Here is a 16,969-nt window from a genome sequence, read left to right as displayed (position 1 = left end):
AGTCCATATCTTTCCACAGAAGTACAACACCAAGTGACACAACTTGAAGTTCTTTTCCCATCAGAATTTATCAGTGTAGCCAAGACACTGAACTGTCGTAGTAATGTTCCATGTTTTCATTTTGGCAGTACATTAGGTACACCAAACAGTGGGACCATAATAATGTCTTCATCGCTCATGGTGGTGGACAGCATGTCGTGTCAACACCACACTTTTACAAGGCACACCAACGTAGAATTAGTGCAAAACCAAAGATAGTGCTCCATGATCACTAGGATAAACAGGACAAATGGACATTGCAGTAATTCAGGGTAGTCAGCTTATGAGGTGAAGGACATCAAGTCACATAATATTGACAATTACAGACTTAATTAGTAGTTTGTGGCATTCATAGCCCAGTTATTGAACATTTCTGTACCAAGTATGTAGTATTACAGAAAAATGTTCATTGATTGTTTTACATAGAATCAGTAGCCTTCTTTTCCTGGTTACAAAGCATTATGAAATAATCGCATTCTTTTCAGTTACAGAGTATAATTAAGAATCATTAACCTTCTCCTAATTACAGTTAATTAATCATTTGTCATTCCAATAATCATTAGCCTTTTCCTAATTACAGTTAATTAATTATTTGTCATTAATTAATCATTTGTCTAATTACAGTTAATTAATCATTTGTATAATTACAATTAATTAATCATTTGTCGTTAATTAATCATTTGTCATTCTAATATAGTAAGAATCATTAGTATTCTCCTAATTACAAAGCATTACTAAACAGTACCATAGCTAATTAATTGTGTCATTCCAATGTAGTAAGAATTATTACCCTTCTCCTAATTACAAAGCATTATTAAACAGTAATTAAGATTCATTAGCCTTCTAATTACAAAACATCCTAATGACAGTTAATTAATCATTTGTCATTCCAATCTATTAAGAATCATCAGCCTTCTTCTAAGTACAAAGCATTATTAAACAGTCACATTCTTTTCTGGTTACAAAGTATCAACATTGGAAACAAGAGCTAATCAATGGCATAATTAATCACAATTCGTGGAGTGACATTAATTATTGGCACTCAGTGGCCAGCAAGTATTGAATAGAATCATCATTCAGTATTATTCAGATTATTACGAAGTCATTATTAAAAATCAGTTAATTACAGTCAAATCATTAATAATCACAAGCATTATAAGTAGTATCATTACAACAAACAGTGGCAGTTATTAGCTAGTGACAAAGCATTATTTTGAATATAGTCTCATTAAGAGGTCATTACTCAAGTGACATGCTATTCAGAGTTGATCAGTATTATTCAGAATTATCATAAACTAGTGACATTATGTGGGACTGGTAATACATTTTTTTGGTAGCAATGCATTGCGTTGGGATCGATAATTAATTGCTGAGGCATAATACTTTTTGCTTTTGACCTATTGCTGCAAATGAGGATAGGTAACGTCATTCGTCATGAGTCAGCTGTAGCAAGATTATGTAACAAGGCAGTACATGTGATCACATTTATAAATGATAAACACAAATGGGTAAAAAATATAAAAATGCAAGTACTAGAACAGGTATAATAAGTAACAGGTTTAGTAAGTGTCATGAAAAACTTCTCCTGGAAAAAATACAAAAACGGATTATTGACCTGAAAGAAGAAACGCACACTATGCTGAAAAGTAGTGAACTTCGAATTAACAGGCAGTGAAGTGTGTATAAAAATGTGTTCCATAGCTGTCCTTTCCAAAACTTTCTGTCATCCTACTATGCAATGTAACACCTGCTGTCAAAGCAAACTGCAACAAATACTTAAATAACTACGTAGCATAAATACATTACTTCAACATTATCCTCATCTGTAAAGAAAAAAACTTCATTATCCATATCATCATAACTTCACCATTATCATCACCTGTAAAGAAAAACTTCATTATTCATAATACCATATCCTTCATCATTATTCATCAGTATTCATTATCATCTGCAAAAAATCACTTCATTACTCATTACATAACTATTCCTTATCTCTAGCATATTTCATCACTAAAACTAAGATGTGTAGTTCTCTCTGACAGCCTGCATCAATCACCTTGTATTCTGAAAGAAAAAATTAGTTAAGACTGCTATTCTGTGATGAGTATAGTATATTCTTGTTAATGTTTGTTAATCCTGATCCATTTACTCTTCCTCATAAAGTTATTGCATCTCCTTTCGTTTATTCCGTAGGTGAAATTCCCATTTATGTTAAATTTATTTCTTAGAATCAACATTCCTTTCTGAAATTGATGAACAAAGATTAATGTCCTGCATTTAAATCATATACCCTCTAGATAATGACTGGTTTATGGTAACATAATTAACCCTACAGCATAACATGACAGAAAACGTAATATGTCAAAAACATTGACAGTGTTCAAAAACAAAATTATACACAGAATAATACAATGCAGCAGCAAAAAAATGTGAAACAGTCACGATGTTGAGATGTCATAAGGCAAAAAAAAATGTCAAAGTCGACTGGTGTGTGTTATATCTTAACTATTTCATAGTCCATACAAACAAAACTGGAGTACAGTCACATACACAAAAAAATGGAAAATGTGCACGGTCTGATGTGTAACGACAAGAAAAGCGACCTGCTAACCTTACCTTGCCGGGCACTTGCCAAGAAAAAACACGATAATCATCAATAAGTAGTCACATAAATATAATTGCAGAAATAGTCATAAATGTGTAAATTCATCTGGAAAAATATGCATGGTCTGATGTGTGACGACAAGAAAAGCGACCTGCTAACCTTACCTTGCCGGGCACTTGCCAAGAAAAAATACGATAATCATCAATAATTAGTCAGGTGAATTAATTGCATTAGTAAATGGCATCATAGTGTGTTGAATCATACAGTGGTTTCACTCAATAAACGGTTTAATGTTTGAGATATGGTGATTGCCTTTCGATTTTCTGGTTCTCAAAGTTTCGACGTGTACAACATTGGGGTGAGGGATGCTGCGAATCCGATACGGACCTGCGTATAGAAGTTCAAATTTACTGCACTTACCTTTTAATTTGCTGGATAAATAGTGTGTACGTACTAGTATCTTCTGTCCAACGTGAAAGACGCGGCGTGTACAAACCTGTTTTTGCTGTCTTCTCCGGCGCTCTGCGGCACGTTTGATGTTGTTCAGCGCAATGTCAATTATTTCATGGTGTCGTAGGCGCCTGCAGTTGGGTAATTTTACTAATTCTTTAATTTTGTTCGGTGGTTCAACATTTTTCAGTATAACAGACGGAGATAGCATAGTGGATTCATTTGGAATGGAATTAATTACATCTTGGAATGAGAGTATGTGTGTATCCCAATCAATATGTCTTTTGTGGCAGTATATTCGGCACAGCTTACCAATTTCCTTCATTAATCTTTCACAAGGGTTCGAAGAAGCGTGGTACTTGGATATATAAATCGGAGAAATGTTTCTGGCTCGTAACATGCGTGTCCATACACTACTACGAAATTGAGATCCATTATCAGAAATTACTTTCATTACATGCCCTACATGAGATAGAAAATGTTTTACAAATGCTTTTGAAACAGTTTTAGCAGTAGCTTTGCGTAACGGAGTGAAAGTAACAAATTTTGAAGTGAGCTCAACAGCGACAAATATGTAGCAAAAACCTCTGTTAGTTCTGGGAATCGGACCAAAAATATCTACTGCGGCCATGTGTCTTAATTTCACAGGTATAATGGGATATAAAGGAGGAATATGTGAAGTGGTGTCTGATTTAGCTTTCTGGCAAATTTTACAAGACGCTAAAACTCGTCGTATACGTTTCTCCATGTTGGCAAAATAACAGTTCTGTCTCAGTATAAGAAAACATTTTCTTGCTCCGTAATGTGCGTAACTTAAATGAGTGTACCAAATTAGTTTGTTAACCAGTTCGTCAGGAATGCATAATAATCAATTGTTGCTGTCAGGATGAGAGCGGCGAAACAGAATGTCATTGCGTACAGTGTAGTGGTTTCTAATCGTAACATTATTCTTATCTTGCCAAAGCTGTTTAATTTCTTTCCACACATTGTCTTTGTTTTGTTCTTGTACTATGTCCTGTAATGACGATGAAATAAAATTTTCAAATGCAACTTGCTGTATGTACATGACACTGAAATTTGCTTTGCAGAAGTGGGTTGCTACGTCTTGCTGATTGTTGCTGAGAGAACGCGATAGTGCGTCTGCTATAACATTTTGTGTGCCGGGAATGTGAACAATCGTAAAATTAAATTCCTGTAAATACAGCTTCCATCTACTTAATCTATCGTGAGTGAATTTGGCTGAAAGCAAAAATTGTATGGCTCTATGGTCAGTGTAAACGGTGGTGTGTCTGCCATAAAGAAAATGCCTAAATCTCGTGAAAGCCCATACAACACATAATGTTTCAAGTTCTGTAACGGAGTAATTTCGCTCAGCAGGTGACAGAATGCGGCTTGCAAATGCGATGTTTTTAATTACTGTAGAACCATCTTCTTCGATTTCCTGGAAAATGTGTACGCCTAAAGCGGTATTGGAACTGTCAGTGGCAATGGAAAAATTTCTAGTAAGATCGGGGTGCGATAACAGTGGAGCATTCAACAGAGCATGTTTCAGGTTCATGAATTCAGAGTGTGCTTGCTTATCCCAAGACCAAATACTGTTTTTACCTGTTAATTGACATAATCTGGGTGTGTCTGAAGCAGAGTGATGAATAAATTTACGAAAAAAATTAATTAAGCCCAAAAAAACTGCGTAATTGCTTCTTCGTCGTAGGAACAGTAATGTCACATAGAGCCTGAAGTTTTTCTGGATCAGGCGCAATGCCTTCTGCTGAAATTACGTGTCCAAGAAATTTTATGGAAGTTTTGCCAAAATGCGATTTACTGAGGTTAACTGTAAGTCCTTGTGCATGAAAAGTTTGCAGCAGTTGTTCAAGAATCAGATTGTGTTCATACCAGTTAGCTTCTGCGATAAGAATATCGTCTACGTACGTCGTGATTCTGTCTTTAATGCAAACGTGTGTCGGACGGCGTCAAAATTAATAACATTTTCGTGAACAAGATTCTGCGTGCCTAAATTATTGCTTACGTTATTGGAATATGCAATCTGTACTGTGTCTGGTCAAATTCTATGGTACGTGCTGTTATTTACGGGAGAATATTGTGGCATATCCACTATATGAACTGCTTTGTTATTTCTTACTGACGTGTTACGCTATGGATGACACCTATTGTTTGTTTCATTCATGATTATTTGTTGTTGCTGATGTTGTTGCTGCTCATAAGATCGACTGTTATTAAATGTACGCCGAGAATTGTGCTCATTATTTTTACGTCTGTCGTGATCGTCATTCCTATACGGTGTATTGCGATACGAGTTAAAATAGTGTGTTATCTGTACGTAGTTATTTCTTTGCTGCCATGCGTTACTATTTGTTGGGGCTGGGACTATACGTGCACGCGGCGAAACATTAAAGTTTGGTTGACCTTGCAGACTGCATTGTTGGTTAGGTATGCTAAGCGGTTGACTTTCATGCTATTGTGGTGGAAAACGTCTATTGTTACAAAAATGTGGTTGCGACTGCCGAAAATTTTGTACATACTGATGATTACGATTTTATCTGTTATTAAAGTTACGGCGGTAGTTGTCATTACGGCAGTGCTTAATAAAATTGTCACTTTCAGTAAAAATTTGTCGCATCGGGTTTTCATTACTACGTTTCTTAATTCTAGATAGAGCAATAGTTAAAGAGCAGTTTTGATAGATATAAAGGATAGTAGAAGAAAAGGCAGCAGTGCAGAAAACTAAAGATGAAACAGCACTACTACAGCTCGGGGCCCTATGCTCGCTACGGCACATATTCATTAAAGCGTAATGAATCCCCTGAGGTCAATTACGCACTGCAAATAAATTTTAGCTTTTGCGTTACAGGCAATAGCGGTATAAATTCAAAAGCAAATAGTTGTATCCAAGTTAATTCTGGTTTCTTCATTATAGGCAATGCTGTTGTAAATACTAAAATAAATTGTCGCATCTGGTTCAAAGCTAGTTTCTGCATTACAGGTAATAGCGGTGAATGTACAAAGATAGATTGTCGTATACAGTGTAAAGCGTGTACCTGTACGCTGTCATTATTAAATTCTTTACATTTTCTTACAAATGCAAACTGCTTATTATCAACGTTCTCGTCACTGAATTTGAAAACACTTTCGGGTTTGTGTGTGAATTTGTTTGTCTGTGTCATTTCGTACTTCAAGTTACGTAGCTTTTCAGATTTTAAGTCGCGTGGCTTTTCGGATTTTAAGTCGCGTAGTTGCTGTAAATTGCTCACATTATACACGCTGCGTGACTCTGATAAATGCTCGCAACGTGGCGGATTCTGTGACGTATTGGTGACTGAAATAATTGTTAATTCTGTTACTTTAATACTTTCGTCAATCTGGTTATTGTGTCGTGCAAATTTCTCGTCAACTTCCGTATTCGGAGTGTGAGAAACTTCCACTGACTCTAAATTAATTTCGTCGCGAATCTGTACTTCGTTTTTAGGGCATCGTTTATTGACTGCATTAATTTCGTGTATCAGTGTTGCGTTTGCTGAACATTGTTCAGTGACTGCATTAATGTTGTCTTTATGTGATTCTGTTGTGCCTACACGTGTGCTATTTAATTCTTGTGCAACAGTGCCAACTTCTTTATTACTGTTTTTAGCACAAGCCTCAGTATCCTCACGTAATTGTTCTTTAACGTCCTGGCATTGCACGGTAATAGCTGTATTCTCTTCACTAACTTGTCTGCTCCGTTCGTTAAGGTTGTCTTGTTTTTCGTTCGTCAGTTTGAAACTTTCATTAATTGTTTCGCTAGTTTGTTTGTAATGGTTGTCGACACTTTCATTTAGTTGTTTGAAATAATTAATCATCATTTCCTTCTGCTGTTTGAAATCTTCAATAAGTTCGTTCCTAAACTGTAGCATTATTGCCCTAAATTGATCCAAACTTAAAGTAGCTGTTGCATTCTCAGTACTGTTTAATGGTGTACCTGCAGTTGTCGCGCTTTGTGTGACCATTTGGTCATTTTGCAACTTACAAAAAGGATTATCAGTCAGATGTACACTGTCAGACATTATTTCGGAATTAAATGGATCCGTCATACTCTCACTACACTGATCATTTTCATTCGAAAAATTTGTCTGTACATTACTTGGATTTTCTAAATCGGGTGTGTTAAACTCGGCAGCGCTCATTACCATAGAGCATTCTGCGTCATCAATTGTCGTCAAGTTAACAGACGAGGCAATTGAGTTCGTTTGTTCATCATTAAGGTGAAAGTCATCTTTAGTGGTTGGAATGCACTGATTGTTAGTGAACGCAGGATTGTCATCATTACGTTGCGTATCACACTTACTATCGGTCACGTTGTTTAAGTCGGTAATTTCATTCACAATACTTCGCGATACACTATTCACAGTCTTTCGCGGCATTTTTACAATAGTCAAAATTTTTCACAAAACAAACCAACACAATGCAAAAGCAACACACAAATACAACAAAGCAACAAATTGCCGTTGACCTGTAGAGAGAAAGTCACAAGATTAATAAAAGCGTAGCGCCAAATCCTAATTATACTTAAGCAAATAAGAGCAGATATCTGACTGTTGCTCAAAAGACTCTCAACGAAATACGATCCTGGACTGGGTGTCGCCAAGTGTAACCTCCCCACCGTAATTTTATAAGAAAGAAAGAAAAGACAATACTTAATAGAAATGGGAACCAAGTGTAACCTCGCCCACAAAAATGTGCTGACAATGGCAACCAAACGTGAAATTCGCAATCTGACTCAAATATAAATCCTTCAAAAGTAAAGTCCATTCAGTGACAAGAAAATTCAATTAAACCGAAATATCGGTCTTTGGCCCTGTGTAAAACAATCAGAATTAAAGTCTTACCTCAGAATAAATGGATGTCACATATCTGCTCTTGTTGTTGCGCACCGCTTGGAGGAACTGCATTGCAAATAATAATATTTCCTTTTTTTGTGATTCTAGTGAAATTTTTCTTCAAAAGAAGTGGAATGAAATGGGAAGTGCAACGAAATCTTTAGTTCAATAAAAAATTAAATTTTCGAGAAAATGCTTTTGAAATAAAAATTATTATTGGGGAACTTGTTGGAGAATAGTTACAATAAATAAAATTTTTCATTATCTAATGATTATATTAATTAACAGTATACCTTATTCACCATCTTGACCAGTGTTGCCGACCGCTCTCCATGACGACTATTGGCGTACAGCACGCGACGACTACTGACTGAGTACTGTTCTCAACTAAACCGAGCTACCGACTCGCAACGACTACTACTAACAGACTCGCAACGACTACTACTAACAGACTCGCAACGACTACTACTACTGAGAACCGCTCGCAACACTCGCGCGGTCAAGCGCATACTCTCTGGTCACAGATGCTACAATGCCTCGCCATCGCTGCTGCGTTACATACGTGTTTCAATCTATCTAGGTATCACTGTGCATTGATGATACTAGCACTACAGGGTATGGTTTCCTGGGAACACACGAAACTATGCACATTTCTTTCGTAAAACAAACACTTGAACTCACATTCCTGTGTTCACTGGGCGGGAACTCTCCTCTTGTGTCCTTGCTCCCTTTGCTGTGCCTTGAGCTCCAGGTTAATATGTGGTTATACACCCATCTTCAGAAAAATCAGAAGGCCTTGAATGACTAGAGATAGGACGTTCATATTCACAGGGCATGTAGGGATTAGTATGTTCTACAGAAAGGATTAGCATTTCATGCCGGAGGCAGGATTCGTACCTGCGACCGTAGCAGCAGCGCGGTTCCAGATTGTAGCGCCTAGAACCGCTCGGCCACACTGGCCGGCAGTAGCCACAGGGTCTGCCATAGGCTCTGATAACTTGTTCCAGGCGTGATGGTATCGACGCGTATAAGGCGCGAATGGCATCCTGTGGTATACCGATCCATGCTGCATTCCAAAGTTCATCCGTAGTAGTTGGCATTGGGTTACAGCGCTGAATCTTTAGCTTCACAATATCCACTTTTTTTCGATGGGTGAAAAGTCTGGTGATCAGGTGGGCCAGAGAAAAAGGCTGGTATCCTAAGTGTTCGTGCAGCATCACATGGTCGTGCATTTTCTTGCTGAAAAATGGCATCTGCGGTGTTATACAGAAAGGGAATGGCTGCTGGTTGCAGGACGTCATTCACGTAGGCCACACTCGTCAAACTGCAGTGGACACGCACTATCTGTGCTTTGCGGTTGTACCAAACAGTTTCCCATACCATAAGGCCTAGAGTTGGCGCTGTATATCGTGTGCGAATGCAGTCACTGTGATACCGTTTCCTCTGTCTGCGGCGAACCAAAATGCGGGCATCGTTTTCAAACCAACAGAACCTGGATCCGTCCGAAAACAGTATTTACACCTGTCCCCAGTGATGTCGTTCCATATCACCCGTGGTAGTTGTTACCATGTTCTACTATTGTGCCAGAGCTGAGGAGGAAGCATATCTGTCCTGCAATGCCTATCGGACGTTGTGGGTGGCGCGACCTGACCAGTCTCCCCGCGTGGACCATTCTGTACACTCCCGGTGCGCTCTCGAAACACTTCGTCCCACACGAGCAGCAATTTCCCGGTTGGGTGAATCACATTCTCTCTTTCCAATAACATGCCCTCTTTCGAATTCATTGATTTGACGATACAGTTCTCGCATTTATTTGCGAGACGTCCTGAACATCTGTTCAAGTCACACTGATCCATTATCTTCGGTTTGTAGTGACAGAAAGACCCCTAGGTAATTTAGCCCTTGAACTCGCAGCCCGACATGTTTCAAATGCTAATCATTTCTGCAGAACTAACTAACGTGCATGTTCTGTCAGTAGGAACGTCCAAATGCTATTTTTTCAAGGTGTTCTGTTTCTTCTGAACACCACTGTAACATTGTGCTTTCTACCCGCAGTGCGGCCCTTCTTGATTAAAATTCTGTTTGATCCATTTGCCACTGCCAAGGAAAACTTACTTTTTTTCACAGTCACCGTTGTGTCGCATTAAGCTGCACGTTATGTCGCCATAAGCTGCAGAAATGTCGGAGTCAGTGTCGTGTTCAGTTTTTTCGTCATTGTCAGCTTCAGAATCAGAAAATGCTCCCACTGAGTCATCACCATCTTTGCGAGATAATTCTCCAGTAATTTCATCATCAGTCACTTTTTAGGTAAAATTGTGAGGAAAAAAGAACAGCCATGTCACTTTGCTCTCAACTAAGAGAAGCAAATGATATAAAAATAAAACAGGTAAGTCGATTTACTTACGCAGAAAAGAAGAAATACGCTTAATTTTAACTCTTGTAGCCCCTGTATTTTATGGCTGAACGCACATATTTGCGTCGGACCACAGGTGCAGAAACTATGTCACTCTCGTTCGGTCGGACGGGCGATAATGCCAGAACACCAATAGCAGCTTCGTATAAAACACCCAATAATGGCACTTTGATGTGAAACAACTAAGCCAACAATGACTACGAATACACTATCTGAAACGGCTCAACAATGAAAGAAAATACATGCTCCTAGAAAGTGTCTAAACGTCACCTGCCAATGCAATTAACTAAAACAAAAATCTCTCGGGGCATTTTGACCCAAGGCGACTACTTAAGGGGTAACAATAGTATTAGATTCATAATTAAAGTACATATCTAATTCGACATACTTGTCATTATTTTCTGCCGACATTTTCACGTAACATTGTGTTCACAGACTTTTTATTTATTGCTATCATTGTATTTGTACGTATTTCAGTTCTTTTATTGAAAGGTTGAAGAGAAGCAACGTAGCCGGTGCCGCCTCCCCCCCCCCCCCCCCCCCCCCCCCCCACACACACTCCCTACTGGGACAATGTAAACTGCAAATAAGTGAATAGGCTAAACATAGGTGAGGTGGTCCCATCTCTCATAATACGCCATTAGTTATACATCTTCCCTTACAATAGGCATGCCTTTCGAAGCTGTATAGAGTTGAAGAATGGAGAACGACTTTGGAGTATACTATGAGTTACCATTCACGAATCTAACGGCTTCGAGAAGTGGATTTTGGCCTACAGCAAGAAAACATCTGTTTGCTGAATAGAGTACCAGCCCAGTGAGCCTATCCGACAAATTGCACCAACGAAACGTTGAGAACGTGATATTTGTCGCAGTTTATTAGACACACGATTATCCTTCTTTCTCTGAATACCTAATTATGATGGATAACGATCAAGTGAGAAAACTCGCTGTAGACAAAGATATCCAGCACTTCGAGCGTCACGATAGTAAGCAAGTGTATAACAATGTTTCTGTGTTATAACTGAAAGAGAGCATGGAAAATTCAAACAGGGTGACGCCTCATCACCTTCAAATTATTCGTCTCACTCCATCCAGCGCTTCTGTCAACATTAAAATTCAAGTTATTCATTATGTACCTTATTTCAGACGTAACATCCTGTGACTCTAAACAACTCAGAACTTTTTGCCTTCATTTCAACTTAGGATCTTAGGATCTTATCGTTTCACAAAGCAAAATGTCGCCTTTGACATGCAAATCCCAAACGGAACTGGAATTCCTCCGCATCAAGTTGGAGAGACGTCTGACGTGAAGGAAGGGGAAGTTTGTCCCTAATCACCTCCCTGTTGGAAGAACGGCAACCCTGTAACAGATGGTACAGAATGCAGAAACACAGACATGCTTAAATTCCATCTCAACAGGTTACTAAATGGGGATCAGTATAAGGGGAGAAGTGTAACTAGGGCAAAAGACACCTCTAGGGAAATTTCAGTGATTTACCTGGGGAAGGAGATACAGTGGCTGAGGGTACACACTGCCTCATCAAGGTTAATTTCACTCGTTTGCTTCAGATGATTCTCTCTTTTCACCGAATTGTAAGAAGGTCCTGTCACTTAAAAATTGTGTTTTAAAGTGAAAATACACTCATTTTAGGATTGCGTACCTCATTCGGTAAAGATGAAACCTTTAAGGGATAATCTGTCTATCTGTCTGTCTCTGTCTGACTGTTAAGCTCCTTGCTCTCAGGAATGGGTTGACGTATCGAGTTGAAATTTACGCCTCATGCTAAGGTTCAAAGCCCCATGGCCAAGTAAAAACTTTAAGGTTCTACGTCAATGTAATCAAAAGATATATGCATTTATGTCGCATGTTTTACACCCGCAAACTCACTCAACAAAACGACGGTTCATGAAATGTGGAGAGAATCAAGTTTTCATAGAATAACTACAGCAAAAAAGGAAAAGAAATCCGGAAATTATTCATTTGTAATTATGTCACACGAAAAAAAAAATTTTCATTTGTTTTCCAACTGTCGGTCCGAATATTAAACCCATTTTTCTGAGGAATGGATTGATACATCAAGTTGAAATTTATGTCTTACACTGAGTGGTACGGTCCCTTAGCTTTATAATCCAATGCAACAAAGTATACGGCCATTTGCGCCACTTCTCGTTGCCTGCAAGCATGATATTTGGCAAAAAGCAATATCGCACATTAGAAACAAACGCAAAAATCATTATTTTTTAATCGTATAACCTTTGTTTGTTTGTTTGTTTGTTTGTTTGTGTGTGTGTGTGTGTGTGTGTGTGTGTGTGTGTGTGTCTTATTCGAGTGCCCTGCTGTTAAAACCACTTTTCTCATAAATGGTTAGACATTTTCTCGATTCCCGGGATAGTGGAACTATTTGCATATGTAATTAAGTTTTAATGGAACGCTATGTGCGCTAGTTCTGATCACACTTATACGGATTTTTTAAAATCGTCTCCGCCTATTAATTTATTTCTTTTTCATCAACTGCCCCTAGAGATTCTCGTTAGTGGTATCATACAGGGCATAGAGAAAGAATTAAAATTACTATTAGCTACAACGAAAATAGTTACAGCAATAAACATTGTGATACGTGCAGTTCCTATAACGTAATGTGCCTATTACATTTAGGTATCGATTATTCAAGACGTAAGGAAAGACAGATATAGTGAAATAATCAAAAAATCGAATCTAGAGTCTAACTATTTTTGGAAGACCGATAACTAATTATGTGGAAAATGTCGCATAAAAAGTAACGACAGTAATTACGTAATCCATAAAAAAATGGAGACGGAAGATTAAGAAAAGAAAGAAGCAGGAGCGAGAAAAGCTGAAAAAGTTTTCTTAAGGGGCCAAAAAAAATGCTTGATGTAGGAGAGGAAGAAAACGTCGGGGACATATTAAGAGAGGAGTTCGGTCAAAGGTACCAGGGAAAGCCTTACCATATTCATGAAAACAGTGTAGCTTTTAATCTTTTGCTTTTTAATGTGTTCGATGTTCTAGAGACATATAAATGGTATACAGATGGGAAAAGATTTAAAGTAGCACATGAAAGCAGCAAAAATGTCGAACATACCAATTCTAGTATTTCAGTTACGGAAAAGCGATAGGTATTTGATACGAATTGCGAAGTTTAGAGGAGTGGAGTGACAATATTTAATGATGAACAACACTGATACTGTGAAAATATAGTCACTGTACATGCCCTAACTGAGAATAAGGAAGACTAATCTGGTGAAACCATCTCATGTCACACACGCATGAAGCGCCAGTATTCATGGCTAGCTCGAGTCACGTAGATTTCTCAATACCACGTGTTTATGATTATAGTGCAGCTACTCAGAGAGGTCCAGTGTGGGCTGTTATTATCGTATGGCAGTGAAACTTGGCAGATATTGTAATGCGTTAATTCGGAGCCGATTTACGCTGGAAAAAATAGGTTCCAATTTTGGCCAAAAGGTCCGAATCTGGCATTGTGTATGCAAGAAAGACATATATAAATTTTTTCCTATGTAACGGATTAGGAACGATATGTGGGTAGAAAAGGTCAAACAAGTGACAAATGCATAATATTGTTTTTGTTATTAACTGCCGGGTTCACGATGTGTTTCGATATGATCACTGGAACGTTGACGAGACTCTGTACAGCACCAGATTTTCTCCTGATGGCCAAAATTGGAATCATTTTTTCGCCGGCCGAAGTGGCCGTGCGGTTAAAGGCGCTGCAGTCTGGAACCGCAAGACCGCTACGGTCGCAGGTTCGAATCCTGCCTCGGGCATGGATGTTTGTGATGTCCTTAGGTTAGTTAGGTTTAACTAGTTCTAAGTTCTAGGGGAATAATAACCTGAGCAGTTGAGTCCCATAGTGCTCAGAGCCATTTGAACCATTTTTTTAAATCATTTTTTTCTATCTACATACCTCGCAGTGATTATTTTTTTGGTTTACATATTCAAAAATCCTTATTATTTCAGCCATTCGTAGAAGATGTCCGTGATGGAGCAGCCGAAATAGCCTCATTGTTATACTCAAAAATCATTTTTCCCTTTACTGATCTTCATTGGTTCTCTTTGTATTCTCTACTCTGGACTGCAGATCCTAGAAACTGTTTCCTTCTATTCAGTATTTTAGATTTCTCCTTGTGTCCCGTTGAGACATGGTTGGCTTCTACAACAGAAAATATAGATCGAGAAACAAAAACACTGGTGAAGGTTTAATAATTGCATACTCACTTGGAACAATGATTCCACTCAGTATTCTGATATAAATCCGAATAGTAGTGTGAAGTATCTACGGGTATTGCAACTAACAATAAGTCCTGCTTGAACTGTAATCACTGTCTCATAGAAAGCAGAGGCCGAGTCTGTTACACTTGCACTCATAATTCTACATCAAATAACAGTCTTCGGACTTAGACTGAAGATTCTGGTGACTCGAACACTGTAACCAGAACGCTGGATCCCGAATAATGGAGACTGGAGGGTTCTTGCGGCGGCTTCTTGTCAGCGTGGTGCGTGGAGCGTGGCATTGGCGACGTCGACCCAAGGGGGCGTGTCCTTCAGGCAGCCGGCAGTTGGAGGAAGTGATCGTTCGTGGCTGCCTCTCGCCTAACCTGGATAACCGCTGTTCCCACCTTCGCGTAGTGGAATGATGGCCCCTGCGTGGTATCGATTGCTGATCATACCACGCCCCTAGCCACATCTAGGAAGACAGTAGAACGTAAATATTCTGCGATTGTTCCAGAAATGGGAAGTTACAGATTTCTATGCTGATCAATATCGTTAGTGAACTGTAAGGTAACTTTTATTTCATCCATGGCCAGCTAATTGTCAGTGTGTCCTATAGAAATAACCGTCCCTACTATTCTGTGGCTTGTAGCTAGTGGAAATTGCGACTTCCTCACGGAGGTCGTCGCTATGCTGTTTGTTATGCTTCCTCTACTAGTTGTTACCTATTTAAGTGAAGATAATGTGTTTTGGGCCAATTTCACCGTGTTCCGGTGTGTGTATACCTGTAAGGATACAAATAATGGCAGACATTATTCTGAAGGCAAATTAACCCGATCTTAATCGGTTTCACGTTCAAAATAGATAAATCCTAAGTTCTAAATTTTGTAAAAAGTTCGACATTAGTGACTGTATTTTGAAGAGTCAAACGTGTTTTTTACTTTTTTAATTGTGCCATAATAGTAGGAGAACTGTCTTAGTTTCATTTTTACAAAATGAGGTTCATACCGATACCTCTGCAGTGAATACCGTTATTAAGAGAGAACAAACACCATTGACTTTGACACAATTTATCTGGCAAAAACAGAATTAAGTCACTCCAAACTGTTTCGGAAATAACTGAGGTGGGCCGCATTGCTCAATTACCCCGTATAGTATGAACGGGAAGCACACCGACAAATTCTCGGAAGTTCGTGAGGAATATTTTCTCAATATTTTGGTACGAATGGAACACAGGATCCAGAAGCTCGTGACGGAGTAATAATGTGGTTAATATTTATTCGGATTCTATGAAAATAGCCACACAATAGTGAAAAAGCCCGTAGCATGTGGTCATCAAAACGCACAACACAGAACACAGGGTAATTTAACAGCCTTGTATACAGATTCAAAAATACTTTGTGAACTGGTTGCCATCGCAGCGGGAACAGCTCTGCGTGACATTGATGGGCCTTTCTTTCGTTGCGTTCAGTGAAGACGCTTACGGGGGATGTGTTGGTTAACTCGTCGTCAGCATCAGTAAAATTCTCCGTATTGCTGTGTGTCACTGTTTATGTACGTATAACATTTCCAGAAATAGTGATCCGAGACAGAACCGTCCAGCAGTGCATGCAAGCTTCATGGTGAACAGTAGAGAGGATATTACTGTTGTCAATATGAAGTTCCATTAGTGTTTTGTGTAAGTTTCAAACAAGATACAGAAGGCATACGGTCGACATAGATAAAAATGGAGTAATAAACCGGACCAAATGCAGTCACCCTTTACTTTGCAATGAGCCACCGAAGGTGATGGGACCCTTTTACGAAAATATTGAGAAAACATTCCCAAACAACCTTTTAAATTTCGTTGTTGGAATTAGGCGTCACCATGTATTAACCTCAGACCAGTGATCGGCAAAGTTTTTTGCTCAGGATCTAATACTGAGATTGTGGGGCAGCATGTCAGGCCACATATGAACAGATCATTGATTGGTAACCTACATGAATTATTATGTTATGAGCGTCCAATGAACTAGCTATAGTAAAGGGCACTGTAAGTTGCCCTCTGGCCCCCGAGTACTGATCGTGGAAAGTCGGCACTATTCGGAACACTTTCTGTCGACTGTTGTATGTTTCACACTACTGCCACCCTCAGCGACGCAAAATTTGTGGCACTGTAATTGTCTGACGTAGAGAGTGATTGATTAACTGATTAATGACAGCAATTGTACATTTTTAAATGCATAATTCAATATGACAAATGCTGACAAATGTTAATTAGATGTTTTGTTTTGTATCCCGCGTGGGAGGCGGCGCGTGGTGGGTAGGAACGCGAAAAGGTAATAGTTGGTACTGCAAGAA

This window comes from Schistocerca americana, chromosome 6 (genome assembly GCF_021461395.2).
Source record: "Schistocerca americana isolate TAMUIC-IGC-003095 chromosome 6, iqSchAmer2.1, whole genome shotgun sequence".
Classification (NCBI taxonomy): Eukaryota; Metazoa; Arthropoda; class Insecta; order Orthoptera; family Acrididae; genus Schistocerca; species Schistocerca americana.
The sequence above is the reverse complement of the archived record's forward strand: the minus strand, read 5'-3'. Positions refer to the sequence as shown.